The following is a 13,014-nucleotide window of genomic DNA, read 5'->3' as shown; positions in this document are numbered from 1 at the left end:
GTGCCCACCAGTCGCGGAAGGCCTCAAGCGTACCGGCGGACACCGCATGCTCCCTTTCCAGGGACACCCGGGCGCGAACGTAACCGCGGAAGAGGGGCAGGCAATCGGGGAGGACGGACCCCCCGACGGCCCGCAAACTGGACCTGTGAATTGCCACCTTGGCCAGGCCCAGGAGCAGACCGACGAGGAGATCCTCCTCCCGGCCCAAGCCCCTCCGCACCGGGTGCCCAAAGATCAGGAGCGTGGGACTGAAGTGCAGCCAGAATTTGAGGAGCAGCCCCTTCAGATACTCAAATAGGGGCTGCAACCTCGCACACTCCATATAAATGTGGAACACGGACTCGTCCAGGCCGCAGAAAGTACAGCTGGCCTGGGAGTCCGTGAACCTACTTAAAAGCCTATTGCACGGGACTGCTCTGTGCAGCACCCTCCACCCCAGTTCCCCGATGTAAAGGGGGAAGACTCCCGCGTAGAGAGACCTCCATCGGGGTTTCCCCTCGCCGCCAGATGGCAACGCGGACCGCCAGGGCGTGTCCGGCCGGCTGACGAGGGCGAGGAAGTGGAGAGTGTGCAGGAGCAGCCAGTACAGGAAACCCCTCCGCGCCGATTGGAATGGCACGGAGGGCATTTCCGAGAGGCGGCTCGGGTTGTGCGGGACCGGCTCCCGAGGAGGGTTTCGGGGCCTGGGTCCGATGAGCAGTTCCGGCCGAGCGGGGGTCAGCTCGGCCGGGATCGCTCCGCACTCCCGAGCCCCCTCGCCACCCGCAGTGAGGGGCGTCCCGGGGGTTCCGGCTACTCCTCCGCCCGCCGGACCGTCCCCGGAGTCGGCCGCCCGGACAGCCGAGGCGCTCTCCTCCGCCGGCGGGGGAGCGCCCTGACTGGAGGCGACCATGTTCCAGACTCGGAAAAGATCCCGGTAAAAGACAGGCAACTCCCTCAGAGAGGCGCGGCTAACGGACTCCACCGGGAGCTGCGTGTCGTCTTGAAGGCAGTGACACTGGCGGAAAAAATACGTCGCCAGCGCACACCATCTGGGAGGACGCTCGACGTACAGGTATCTCTGCAGGGTCCGAAGGCGGAGAGTCGCAGCCTGGGTGCGGACGCACACCAGCGACTGACCGCCCTCCTCGATCGGGAGACTCAGGACCGCGGCAGAGACCCAGTGTTTCCTCTTGCCCCAGAAGAAATCGACGAGTTTCTTCTGGATCTTGGTGGCAAATACAGGGGGCGGGGCCAAAGTGACCAACCGGTACCACAGCATGGAGGCCACCAGTTGGTTTATGACCAATGCTCGGCCCCTGTAGGAAAGCACTCGGAGCAGTCCTGTCCAGCGCCCCAGCCGAGCGGTGACTTTCGCCTCCAACTCCTGCCAGTTTGCCGGCCAGGCTTCCTCAGCGGGGCTAAGGTGGACTCCCAGATAGAGGAGGTGCGTGGTGCTCCACGCAAAAGGTGTCATCTCCTCCGGCAGGGAGTCCACCCGCCACTGACCAACCAGGAGTCCGGAACATTTCTCCCAATTGATCCTCGCGGAGGACGCGGCAGAAAAGGTCTGCTGGCAGTCGCGCATCCTCCGCAAGTCAACGGGATCTGTGATTGCGAGGAGCACGTCGTCGGCGTAAGCCGAGAGGACGACCCGCATGGCCGGCTCGCGCAGAGCCAACCCCGTCAACCTCCTGCGAAGCAGGCACAGGAAGGGCTCCACGCAGATGGTATACAATTGGCCGGACATGGGGCACCCCTGACGCACTCCTCTCCCAAAGCGAAGGGGCGCCGTCAAGGACCCGTTAACTTTGACTAGACACTCTGCGGCGGCGTCTAAAAGTCGGACCCGGGCCACGAAATGCGGCCCGAGTCCGAAAGCGCGCAGAGTCCCGAAAAGGTAATCGTGATCCACCCTGTCGAACGCCTTCTCCTGATCGAGGGAGAGAAAGGCGACCGACTGACCAGTCCTCTGGGAAAGATGGATCAGGTCCCGGACCAGGTGGATGTTGTCCTGGATGGACCGGCCCGGGACCGTGTAGGACTGGTCGGGGTGGATCATGTGGGCCAGCATGGAGCCCAGGCGGGTAGACATAGCCCGGGCAAAGATCTTATAATCCGTGCTGAGGAGGGAGACCGGACGCCAGTTTTTAAGCAGGCGGAGATCGCCCCTCTTCGGCAGCAGGACGATGACCGCCCTGCGCCACGAGAGGGGCATCTCCCCGGTCGCTAGGCTTTCCCCCAGGACCCGCGCGTAATCGTCCCCCAGGACGTCCCAGAACGCCCTGAGGAACTCCACGGTCAACCCATCCAGCCCTGGGGATTTGCCCCTCGAGAGCTGGTGGAGGGCGCCAGTCAGCTCCGCCAACGTGAGCGGAGCCTCCAATCCTTCGGCGCCCTCCGGGCTGACCTGCGGCAGGTCCTCCCACAAAACTCTGCGCGCATCCTCGCTGGACGGATCCGGAGAGAACAACGCACTGTAATACGTCCGGACCAGGAGGCCCATTCCCTCCGGATCCGTGATGGAGGATCCGTCGTCGGCCAGCAGCTCAACGAGCTGCTTACGGACCCCCCGCCATTTTTCCAGCGAGTAGAAGAAGGGTGAGGCACGGTCCAAATCTTCCAGGATCTGGATCCGCGACCTCACGTACGCGCCTCGGGACCCTATGAGCTGCAGGTTCCTCAGCGCGCCCTTCTTCTCTTTGTACGCCTGCCACAGGACCGGGTCCGCGACGGCATGACCGAGGCGGGATTCCAAGTCGAGCACCTCCCTCTCAAGGCGCCCGATCTCGGCTTCCCGCCTCTTGGTCGACCCCCTCGCGTACTCCTGACAGAAGACGCGGATGTGAGTCTTGCCCACATCCCACCATAGCCTCAAGGAGGGGAAGCCCCCCTGTTTCCTTCTCCAGTCGGCCCAGAATCGACAGAACGAGTCCCGAAATCGCACGTCCTCCAGCAGCCGGTTGTTAAAGTGCCAGTACGCGGACCCCGCCCGCGTGCGGAGCGGAGTGAACTCCGCCCACACCAGGCGGTGGTCCGAGCACGGCACCAGCCGCATGGAGGCCGCCGAAACGCGGGAGACGTACGCCTGCGAAATGTAGAGGCGGTCGATTCGCGACCCCCCTCCTCCAGACCTCCACGTGAAGGCGCTGGAGTCGGGATGGAGATTCCGCCAGACGTCCACCAAGTTAAGGGAGCTGATCAGTCCCCTCAACTTCTCCACCGACGCTTGGCCGCGCTGGGGACCGGAGCGATCCCCCACCTCGAGGGTGCAGTTAAAATCCCCCCCGAGGATGATGCACTCGCCGCTATCGATGGAGCTCAAGAGAGCGGACACTTCTTCAAAGAAGCGCGCTTGCAACGCGCCGGGCCTGGGCGCGTACACGTTCACAAAGTGGAGCGGCACGCTACCCAGGCGAACGGTGAGGTGGAGCAAGCGGCCCGGCACTAGCCCCTTGACCCCCAAGATCTCCGGCTGAAAAGTCGGGGCCAACAAGATAGCCACCCCACTGGAAATAGGGGTGAGGTGACTCATGTAGACCCCACCCTGCCACTCCAGGAGCCAGGTGGCTTCGTCTCCCGGAACGGTGTGGGTTTCCTGCAGAAAGCTCATCGCGTATCTCCCTTCCCTAAGGACTGAGAGATTGTGAAATCTGCGGTGAGCCCCTCTGCTGCCGTTGATGTTGAGGCTGGCTATGGTTATCTTCATGTCAAAGGTAATTAAAACCCGTCACAAACACCTCACTGTGAGGAGGGAGTGGAAGTGCACCTGGCCCTCCATTCCCCCAGCAACCCATTGAGGAACACATTAAAACGGCGCCTCTCAACCAGTTTCACGTCCGCGCGCTTGCCCGCTATCTGAAGGGCGGCACGGACGGACTGTATGATCAGCGCCAGATTCGACCAACGGTCGAGGGCCAGCTGAACTTTATTGCGGCAACCTCTGCAAGCCGCGAGGAAATCCCGGAGTTCCGCCGTGGGGATGAGAGGAGATTCGGTGGGAGGCACGAGGGACTCCACCACCTCACTGGTGATGGAATCAAGATCATCCTCCGTGCCCCGCACCGAATCCCCATCCTCCTCCGGGTCGTCACCGCCAGCGGCCGACGCATCTACCACACACTGTGGGGCGGACGTCCCGGCCGCGCCAGCTGGTCCCGCCTCCGTCACGATCCCACCCCCAGGATCGATGGCGGAGGAGTCCTCTCTGGGTTCTATTGTGAAACTGGAGCCTGTAGGCACCAGCGGTTCAGGACCCCCCCTCCACCTCCGTCCCCAAGCCAATGAGTGGTCCAGGGGAGACAGAAGTTCCCGACTCCGGAAAACCAGCCGGAGCCGAGACTGGAGGCGGAGAGAGGAGGCCATCTCCCGCTCCGGCAGCACCCACAGGCCCAGCAGATGGGGCAGCATTCTCGGTTATAACCGGGTCGGGTGTCTCTCGGTTGGTGGTAGACTCCGGCTGGGAGGGCCGACCCTCTGGGGCCTCGCCCTCCCCTTCATTCAGGGCACCCGACCCAGTAGCAGTGGTAGAATGGGCGGCGTCCCCAGGCTTCCCCACCACAAGCAGGGCCCCACTTACTCCTTCAGGAGGGGCCTCAAGTACCGGGGCCTTCCCCTCCCCTCCATCCTGAGGAATAGAGTGCTCCTGCCCGGACTTTGCAGCCTTGGTGGTGGCGGTAGGGGAAACCTGGGGACCCGAAACAGGAGACAGCTCCCCTCCAACAGATGGGCCCTGAGCCTCAGGGCCCCTTGTTACCTCTGTGGAGGGGTGCCTTCTCCTCTTTTTCCCAGTTGTGTGTGGAGGCTCAGAGACCTCCATATCATCAGAGGCCTCCACCTCCACACTCTCCTTTTTTTTATTCACCCTGGGCCTGAGCCCAGCCCTGGGGCAAGTTGACTTCCCGAGATCGGGCCTTGGGCTGAGCTCAGGCTCGGGTAGTGTCACGGTGTCCAGGGGACGCGCCTCTCGATGTTTATTTCTCCTCCGCGCCTTCCTTCCACTTGGACGGTCACCCCCCTCCCTGCCGGAGGCCGTGAAAACCACAGCCTCCGGTACCGACTGAATGGTATCTGGTGGAGGTGTGGGGGGGGTGGGAGGAGATGCAGCGTCGCCACCCTGGGCCACCGAGTTGGAGTTGGCAGCCGGGAGGTTGGGGCAGTTCTTACGAACATGCCCCCACCCCCTTACAGACATGGCACCGCACCCCGTCCAAGGTCCAGAAGACGCGGTAGGCCGTCCCCTGGAATTCTACATTAAAGTGGCCCTCTGTCACCTCCTCCCGCGCCAGCTGCATGAATAACTGGCGGCGGAAGGAGTACACGTGTCGGATGCTGTTCTCCCGAAGACCGAGCGGGACTGGGGTGAGCCCCGTCTTTACCTCCCCCAGATGGTGCAGGTGGGGAAGGAGGAGCTCACCAGGAATGAAGGGCGGGACATTGGATAGAATGAGCCTTTGCGCAGTGGCCTCCAGGGGGTCCACTGGCAGAAAGGTCCCGCCCACGGTGAGCCCCTTGCTCAGAGCCAGGGACACCGCCCGCTCGGTCCTCAGGAACAACACTGCCTTCCCATACATTTTAGAGGCTGCAACAATGGCCGAAGGGCCAACAACCTCGGCCATTGCTTTCACGCATGCCTCGATAGTCATGTTCGGGTGGACGTAGCTCTTGACCCCATGCTTCGATGTTAATAAAGCAAACGGTGACGGGGCAACAGGTGCAGCTGCAGCAGCCGCAGCAGCATATGAACGGGAAGGCCCCGCCACCGGCGAAGAGGGGCTTGCCATGGGGTCGCAGAGCTACGCCCACCCCCAAGAAACAAAGCACACGACAGTTTTCTTAAACACAAACAATATGATGGGGGAGGTGGGGATGGGAGTAGAGGAGGATAGGGTTGAAAAGGACAAGGAGAGGAGAGGATAGGTGGCCGAGTGATGGAAGAGAGAGAACAGCTGCGAGGATGTTACAGTTCACTTGGTGGTTGGAGCACCTTCCTGCAGAGTCTACAATTCAATCTTCCAGTTAGGGGAGGGCTCTTCGCCCGGGTCGGCTAGAGCCGCCCGGTTCTCTCCCTTTTCTGTTGTTGTATTAAGATAGTCTTCAGCCGGGCAGCTCCAGCCATCCCGAGCCACACAGTTGGGGGTGGGGAGGGAGCCCCTTCTGTGCAGGATGGCAGATAAACACAAGACCAAATACAAGGGCTCCCTATAGAATTTGGCAGCCCCACCCCTGGATCTTCCGGTGCCTCCTCCCTCCCCCAACAGTCCAAACAACCAACAGTTCTCTGGTGCTCCAACACCCACCTCTCCAAAATGACTTGCAGGTCTTCTTAATCGTTGAAAAAGTGCAACAGTTCCTCAGTAAATGCAGCTGTCTCCACTCTATAGTCACCTCTTTGCAGTTATTCCACTCTCCTCTCACCAGTTGCTGCACTCTCCACTCTCCACTCTCCACTCTCCACACTCCACTCTGCAGTTGCTGCAGCACAGGTGCAGCTGCTCCCCCTGATTGCTGGCAGGAAGTGCTCCAAATTGCCCAGCCAATCCCAGCGCTGTACCTGTCCTGGGAGTGTTTGATGGGGACAGTGTAGAGGGAGCTTTACTCTGTATCTAACCCCTGTGCTGTACCTGTCCTGGGAGTGTTTGATGGGGACAGTGTAGAGGGAGCTTTACTCTGTATCTAACCCCCGTGCTGTACCTGTCCTGGGAGTGTTTGATGGGGACAGTGTAGAGGGAGCTTTACTCTGTATCTAACACTAGGTAGGAAGTGTAAATAGTAGAGTTTTCTTGTGGTTGAATGCATGACAGTTTCCTGTTTTGTTTTAATTCTGTTTTTTCTTTCTGCCGTCTTGCATGTCCCCAAAGAAAGTGCTCGCTGTCTCCTGCTGCCATTATCGGGATACTGTCCGGAATTGTAGGAATCCGCAGTGTGCTGGGTGAAGGGATCGTTTACTAGAAGCATCAAGGTAGGGGGTTGTTGGTTGTCATTACTGCCCTGTCGAGCCTCTTCAGGATCGTGTCTGTTTCACTGAGGTCGCCTCTCATTCTTCGACACCCCGGAGAGTATACTGGCCCAATTTACACCGTCTCTCTTCACAGGGTCAAGCTCCCCCCCCCCCAACCCCACCCCCATCCCGGGAACCAATCTTAGTGGATGTGCGCATGGTATTCAGATTAGCCCAACCCTGCCTTGGGAGCAGCATCCCTCTATTTCTCTGCACGTATCCAGGACAGAGACTAGGCAAGACCTGGCCCTCCTCACTGGACTGCTGGAGCCCCTCTCTCCTCCAGTCCGAGAAAGACAGCTTCTGTATGTTCTCGCAGATTAATCGCAAATTAATCCTCCAATCTCTGCCATATTGGCTATCACCTGGGGCGTCCGGTCGGCAGTTTGATTCCGGTGAGAGCGTGCTTGCGCACGGGCACCGTGTACTGCCTTCAGCCTCCTTCTGTCTTTTAGGAGATGGATTGACACCGCACGCAGTATGAAGGGAGCGCACTGCTGAAAATTCGGACTCCAACCGGAAAACTGAAGACGGGGGCATGCACTAACCTTTGGAGCCGCCCTTCGCCTCCACCTTCCCGGACGAGGCGGTCAGGGTCACAGGAACGTAGACAAATTTACGGCACAGAAGGCAGCTAATCGGCCTGCCCCTGTCCTTTCCAGTCAATACAGAGTTTAGTTTAGTTTAGAGGTACAGCACTGAAACAGGCCCTTCGGCCCACCAAGTCTGTGCCGACCATCAACCACCCATTTTTTTTTTTTTACTAATGCTACACTAATCCCATATTCCTACCACATCCCCACCTGTCCCTATATTTCCCTACCACCTACCTCCATTAGGGGCAATTGCTAATGGCCAATTTACCTACCAACCTGCAAGTCTTTGGCATGTGGGAGGAAACCGGAGCACCCGGAGGAAACCCACGCAAACACAGGGAGAACTTGCAAACTCCACACGGGCAGTACCCAGAATTGAACCCGGGTCGCTGGAGCTGTGAGGCTGTGGTGCTAACCACTGCGCCACTGTGCCGCCCTCAGCCTAATCCCACTCTCCAGCTCTTGGTCCAAGGGGAATAAGGCCTTCCTATTCACTCCAACTCGACGACTCTTCCCCATTCTGAGTCCTAGTTCGTGTCTTCCCGGGAAACGCAATCGCCGGAAACTGGTCCATTCTATGTGGCAAATTCGAGACGTTTCAGAAGGGCCGCTCACCTGTCTCTTTGTAAAGCCGAGCGGAGAGGGAGGCAATGGTGTGGGAGCCTCCCGGAGCCAGAATCTGATGGTAAAGCAGTCAGAATTCCCCATCATGGCACGGGACTCATGAATCTAAATGATGGGGTAGGTTACGGGGGAATGTTATACGCTGTTGATATAACTGGTTGGCTGTTTCTGTCTGGGTGAGTGGAATGTGCCCAGTTTTTCTTTAACCTGAATAAATCTATTGCACCATTCTGTCGTTAACGGACACAGTTCAGTTCACATCCTTTGCCTACTCTTGGGCAGAGCCTCCAGCTATTTGAGACACCCTGATACAAGGGGATTGCTGTCCATAAGGAAGGAACTGGGCCACACGAGCTTTCCTTGTGCAGAAAGGAATTTAGAAATGGAATCTTTCCATTGATATTACAGATAACGGAGATTAAAACGAGGCAGTAAAGGGAAACCTATGTTAAATGCTGCAGAGTCGTTTATGGCATCAGGAGGAGGCCATTCGGCCCATCAAGACCAGGCCGGCCCTCGGCGGAAAGTGGATGCAGGATCAGAGGGAGCTGGGGGCCCCGACAGAGGGCCGCCCCCGCTACTCCAACCACCCCCAACACACCCGCTTTCCCTCCCCCCCCCCAGTCTGACTGATTACCCCCGGCGAGGCAACCAAAACTTACCTTTTGCTCCCGGCTCCCCCGACGTCTTCTCTTCACGCTGGGCTGTCGTCCCAGCAGCGGCCACCGCTCCCGGTGGCGCTGCTGAGTCTAGGAGCTGCCAGCCCGCCGATTGGCCGGCGGCTCTATTAGGTGGGACTTCCTACCTCAAGCGGGTGGAAGTCCCGCCTCACACCAATTGAAGCCCGGCGACCTGCAAAATACGGGTCGGATCCCCAGGCGAGGCGGAGGCGGGTTCGCCATCGACTTTTCAGTTGGTGGCCGGCTCCCGTCTGCCGATGTGTAAATCCCAGCCTATAGAGGACAATGATGCGAAACCTTTATAAAACACAGGATTCAGCCCACAGCTGGAGCACTGTGTCCAATTCTGGGCACCGCACCCCAGGAGGGATGTCGAGGCCTTGGAGAGGGTGCGGAGGAGATTTACCAAAATGGTCCCAGGGATGAAGGACTTCAGTTACATGGAGAGACCGGAGAGGCTGGGGCTGTTCTCCTTGGAGCAGAGAAGGTTAAGAGGAGATTCAATAGAGGCGTTCAAAACCATTGTGTTTTGGAAGAATAAATGGAGAGAAACTGTTCCCATTGGCAGAAGGGTGGGTAACAGTGAGTTGTTGTGATCTGGAATGCGCAGCCTGAAAGGGCGGTGGAAGCAGATTCAATAGTAACTTTCAAAAAGGGGAATTGGAGAAATACTGGAAGGGGAAAATTTGCAGGGCTGTGGGGGGAAAGAGCAGCGGGGGAGAGGGAGCCGGCACGGGCACAAGGGGCCGAATGGTCTCCTTCTGAGCTGAGCTGTCCCATTCTCTACGTTTATACCACATACTGAACGCAATAGGTGTAGCCTGGCGTCCGGGACAACACCACCGGTAACTGGTGATTTGCCCATTGATCTCATTTGCCTCCATGTGGGACAGTCAGTCTAACGTGGACAAGTGGAGGGCTTGAGCGAGCTGGTAGAGAGGTCGAGCTTGGTGTCGTTTGCTTCATTCAGCATCAGTTATCACCTCAGGTATCTCGTTCAGCAAATCTCACTGCCCGAGAAACCACAGGCATGGTACAATTCTGTTTATTGACCGTTTTGAGTAGATGTACAGAGAATTTCCCCAGTCCCGTTTGAAGTATCCTGTCTGCGGTCCTAACAGGTCACAAACAATTGATGAGCCCCCGATTAGTATTTGATATTACATTCTGTTGTACAAAATAATTCAGAAACATCCTGCAGGTGAAAATGTTTGTTCCGTCTTCTCTCGCTGAAGTCTAGAGTGAAAGCAGACAGGAAAGATATTCATTATATGGGATATCTGGGAAACAATGTTTGCTCTTAATGTTTTTTTTTTAGAGATACAGCACTGAAGCAGACCCTTTCTTTTATTCATTCATGGGATGTGGGCGTCACTAGCTATGCCAGCATTTATTGCCCATCCCCAATTGCCCTTGAGAAGGTGGTGGTGAGCTGCCTTCTTGAACTACTTTAGTCGGCCCACCGTCTCTGTGCTGACCATCAACCACCCATTTATAGTAATCCTGCATTAATCCAATACTCCCTACATCATCCCCACCTTCCCTCAATTCTCCTACCACCTACCGACACTAGTGGCAATTTATAATGGCCAATTTATCTATCAACCTGCAAGTCTTTGGCTGTGGGAGGAAACCGGAGCACCCGGCGGAAACCCACGCAGTCACAGGGAGAACTTGCAAACTCCGCACAGGCAGTACCCAGAACTGAACCCGGGTCGCTGGAACTGTGAGTCTGTGGTGCTAACCCCACTGCGCCACTATGCCGTTAGGTGTTGGAATCGAGCACTGCTAGGGTTAGATACAGAGTAAAGCTCCCTCTACACTGTCCCCATCAAACACTCCCAGGGCAGGTACAGCACGGGACTAGATACAGAGTAAAGCTCCCTCTACACTGTCCCCATCAAACACTCCCAGGACAGGGACAGCACGGGGGTTAGATACAGAGTAAAGCTCCCTCTACACTGTCCCCCATCAAACACTCCCAGGGCAGGGACAGCACGGGGGTTAGATACAGAGTAAAGCTCCCTCTACATTGTCCCCATCAAACACTCCCAGGGCAGGTACAGCACGGGGTTAGATATGTGGAAGTGAGCAGAAAGGCATGGCACTATGCTTAATGGGAAATATAGCCAAGTTAGGAATAGTAGCTTTGCTGAGCTTTGATTTTAAGTGGCAGAAACCACAATGAAATAGTTAAAAGTAAAGGCAGAAAGTGTGAGACTGTAAAGACTAGCCGACACTGGTAATTGCAAAGACATCTGTTCTTTATGGCCTGAGTATATGACTCCCTGTGGTTTGAAGCAGATGGACTCATATGAATCAAATGATGTCCATCCCTGTGTGAGTGATAAGGAGTGCTAGGCCCCTCTTATCTTCATGAACTGCCACTACTTGTAGCTGCAGACTGCACGAAACACTCAGGAATGTAAACCTAATAGAGAGAGCAGGATGCAGAACTCATGATCCATGTAGGGAGTGAGACCAGCATGGTTATTGATGATTCCTATGCTCTTGCTAATTAGCTTGCTTGTCCGCTTTGTTTTATCTTGCTGGTACAAAACAATATTTTATTAGTAGCAAGTATGTATTGAGAATGGAGTGTATTGTAACCTCAGTAACAGATGTACTGCATGTCACCACGTGGGTGAAGTCGAATTGTACCGCACTGATTGGTTAAACAAGGAGGTGTAGCATGAATCTTAATGTAGTACCTGTATCACAAACTTCACTTACTCTGGGGGGGGGACCCGACAGACTCTGGTGGAGTCAGTGCCGCTGTTCTCAGAGTAAGTCCGCTGGCGACTGCGCAAATAAAGTAATTGATTTTACCGACACATCCGACTCGGTATATTTACTGAACCAGACTGAAGGCAAAAAGAACTCAGATTTACAGATACAGAGTAAAAGTTACCTATTGCTGTCTCAACAATACTGTAAATTGTGATAATTCCAATTTCTACACCAACCTTCTTTGAGTGAAATTGATAAATTGTGTTGATGTCTTGGTAATGTTGTGCTGTGGATCTGAACTTTTCCTCTCCTTGCTTATGATGTTAATCTACATCACAAATCATGAGTGATTTTTGCTTGGAATATATCTCAGTCAAACTACAATAACCTCACTATCTTACACTGCTTGAGGGGCAAGTTCAGTGTGCCAAGACACCTGATCCTATTTGACTAGAGTGTCTGACTGACAGTAACACCTTGGTTAAAATGAATAGAATTTTCTGGTGAATTAACGAGACTGACCTTTACGAGTGACCTTTCCATCCTCGATCACTAAATTATTGTTTGCGGAGCTGTTCAGAGCAAAGCTTTCCTCGTCTGTAAACAAAAGTATGAAACAGGTTGAAGACGTAGCTTGATAAATTCCAACAAAAAACCAGAACCTTCAGATAACGAGAGAACAGATCAGTCACAACAAAGAAAAGTATCTCACCTCTTGTATATTTTTGTCACCAGGTACAGAGTTATCACCAAGCCGAGAACTCCTGCAATAACTCCAACAGCACAGACAATGGTCCCAGCGTCGGGCAGTGCAGGAGGCTGATCTGTTCAATACAATCAGGGCAGCAAATTATCAGGTATTCACTGATGGTCAGAATTAGAAAGATTTACATTGGTACAATGCCTGAGAATGATCTGAGAGTGCGTCACATGCAATGAATTATTTGAAGTCCACTGACTGTTAATATGTCAGTACATGTAGCTGCCATTTTGTACATAGGGATGGGACCAGTGATTACTTAGTCTGTCTTGAGTGAAGAGGGTATCAGTATTTACAGGGGGTCTCCGGGGAGTGTGTCCGTATTTACAGGGGGTCCCCGGGAAGTGTGTCAGCATTTACAGGGGATCTCAGGAGTGTCAGTATTTACGGGGGATCCCTGGAATTGTCAGTTGTTACAAGGGTTTTATATTTGTACTAAAATCTTAGAATTCTGTGTGTTTTATAAAAAAAAATGAAAAAAGGATTTTTCAATGGACATGGACACCTGCAAACAGCTGAAACTTTTGGATGTTGACTTTGTATACAAGACAGGAGAGCAAGTAGTTTCAAGAAAACCATCCAGGGATTTAGAACTCCTCAGAACAACACTTTGAATGACAGGGAAACTCTGTGTCTGGTCAATTG

The 13,014-nt window shown here is 55.2% G+C and overlaps 1 protein-coding gene and 1 long non-coding RNA gene across 5 annotated transcripts in view; one reads left to right on the top strand and one right to left on the bottom strand.

Moving 5' to 3' along the window:
• LOC137358253 (zinc-alpha-2-glycoprotein-like) overlaps positions 1-13,014 on the top strand; it is a 32,692-nt gene that overhangs the window by 4,027 nt on the left and 15,651 nt on the right. For all 4 annotated transcript variants that reach the window (XR_010971202.1, XR_010971199.1, XR_010971200.1 and 1 more), the window contains 2 exons: positions 6,840-6,940; positions 12,345-12,466. The gene's annotated coding sequence lies outside the window, so the exon portion shown is untranslated. The remainder of the gene's footprint in view (positions 1-6,839; positions 6,941-12,344; positions 12,467-13,014) is intronic.
• On the bottom strand, positions 9,936-12,428 carry LOC137358254 (uncharacterized). The gene is made up of 3 exons (XR_010971203.1): positions 12,322-12,428; positions 12,132-12,206; positions 9,936-10,115 (listed from the first exon to the last, which is right to left on the bottom strand). It is a non-coding gene; the product is annotated as an uncharacterized lncRNA (long non-coding RNA).

This window comes from Heterodontus francisci, chromosome 49 (genome assembly GCF_036365525.1).
Source record: "Heterodontus francisci isolate sHetFra1 chromosome 49, sHetFra1.hap1, whole genome shotgun sequence".
Classification (NCBI taxonomy): domain Eukaryota; kingdom Metazoa; phylum Chordata; class Chondrichthyes; order Heterodontiformes; family Heterodontidae; genus Heterodontus; species Heterodontus francisci.
This window is presented reverse-complemented; position numbering and strand designations above follow the sequence as displayed.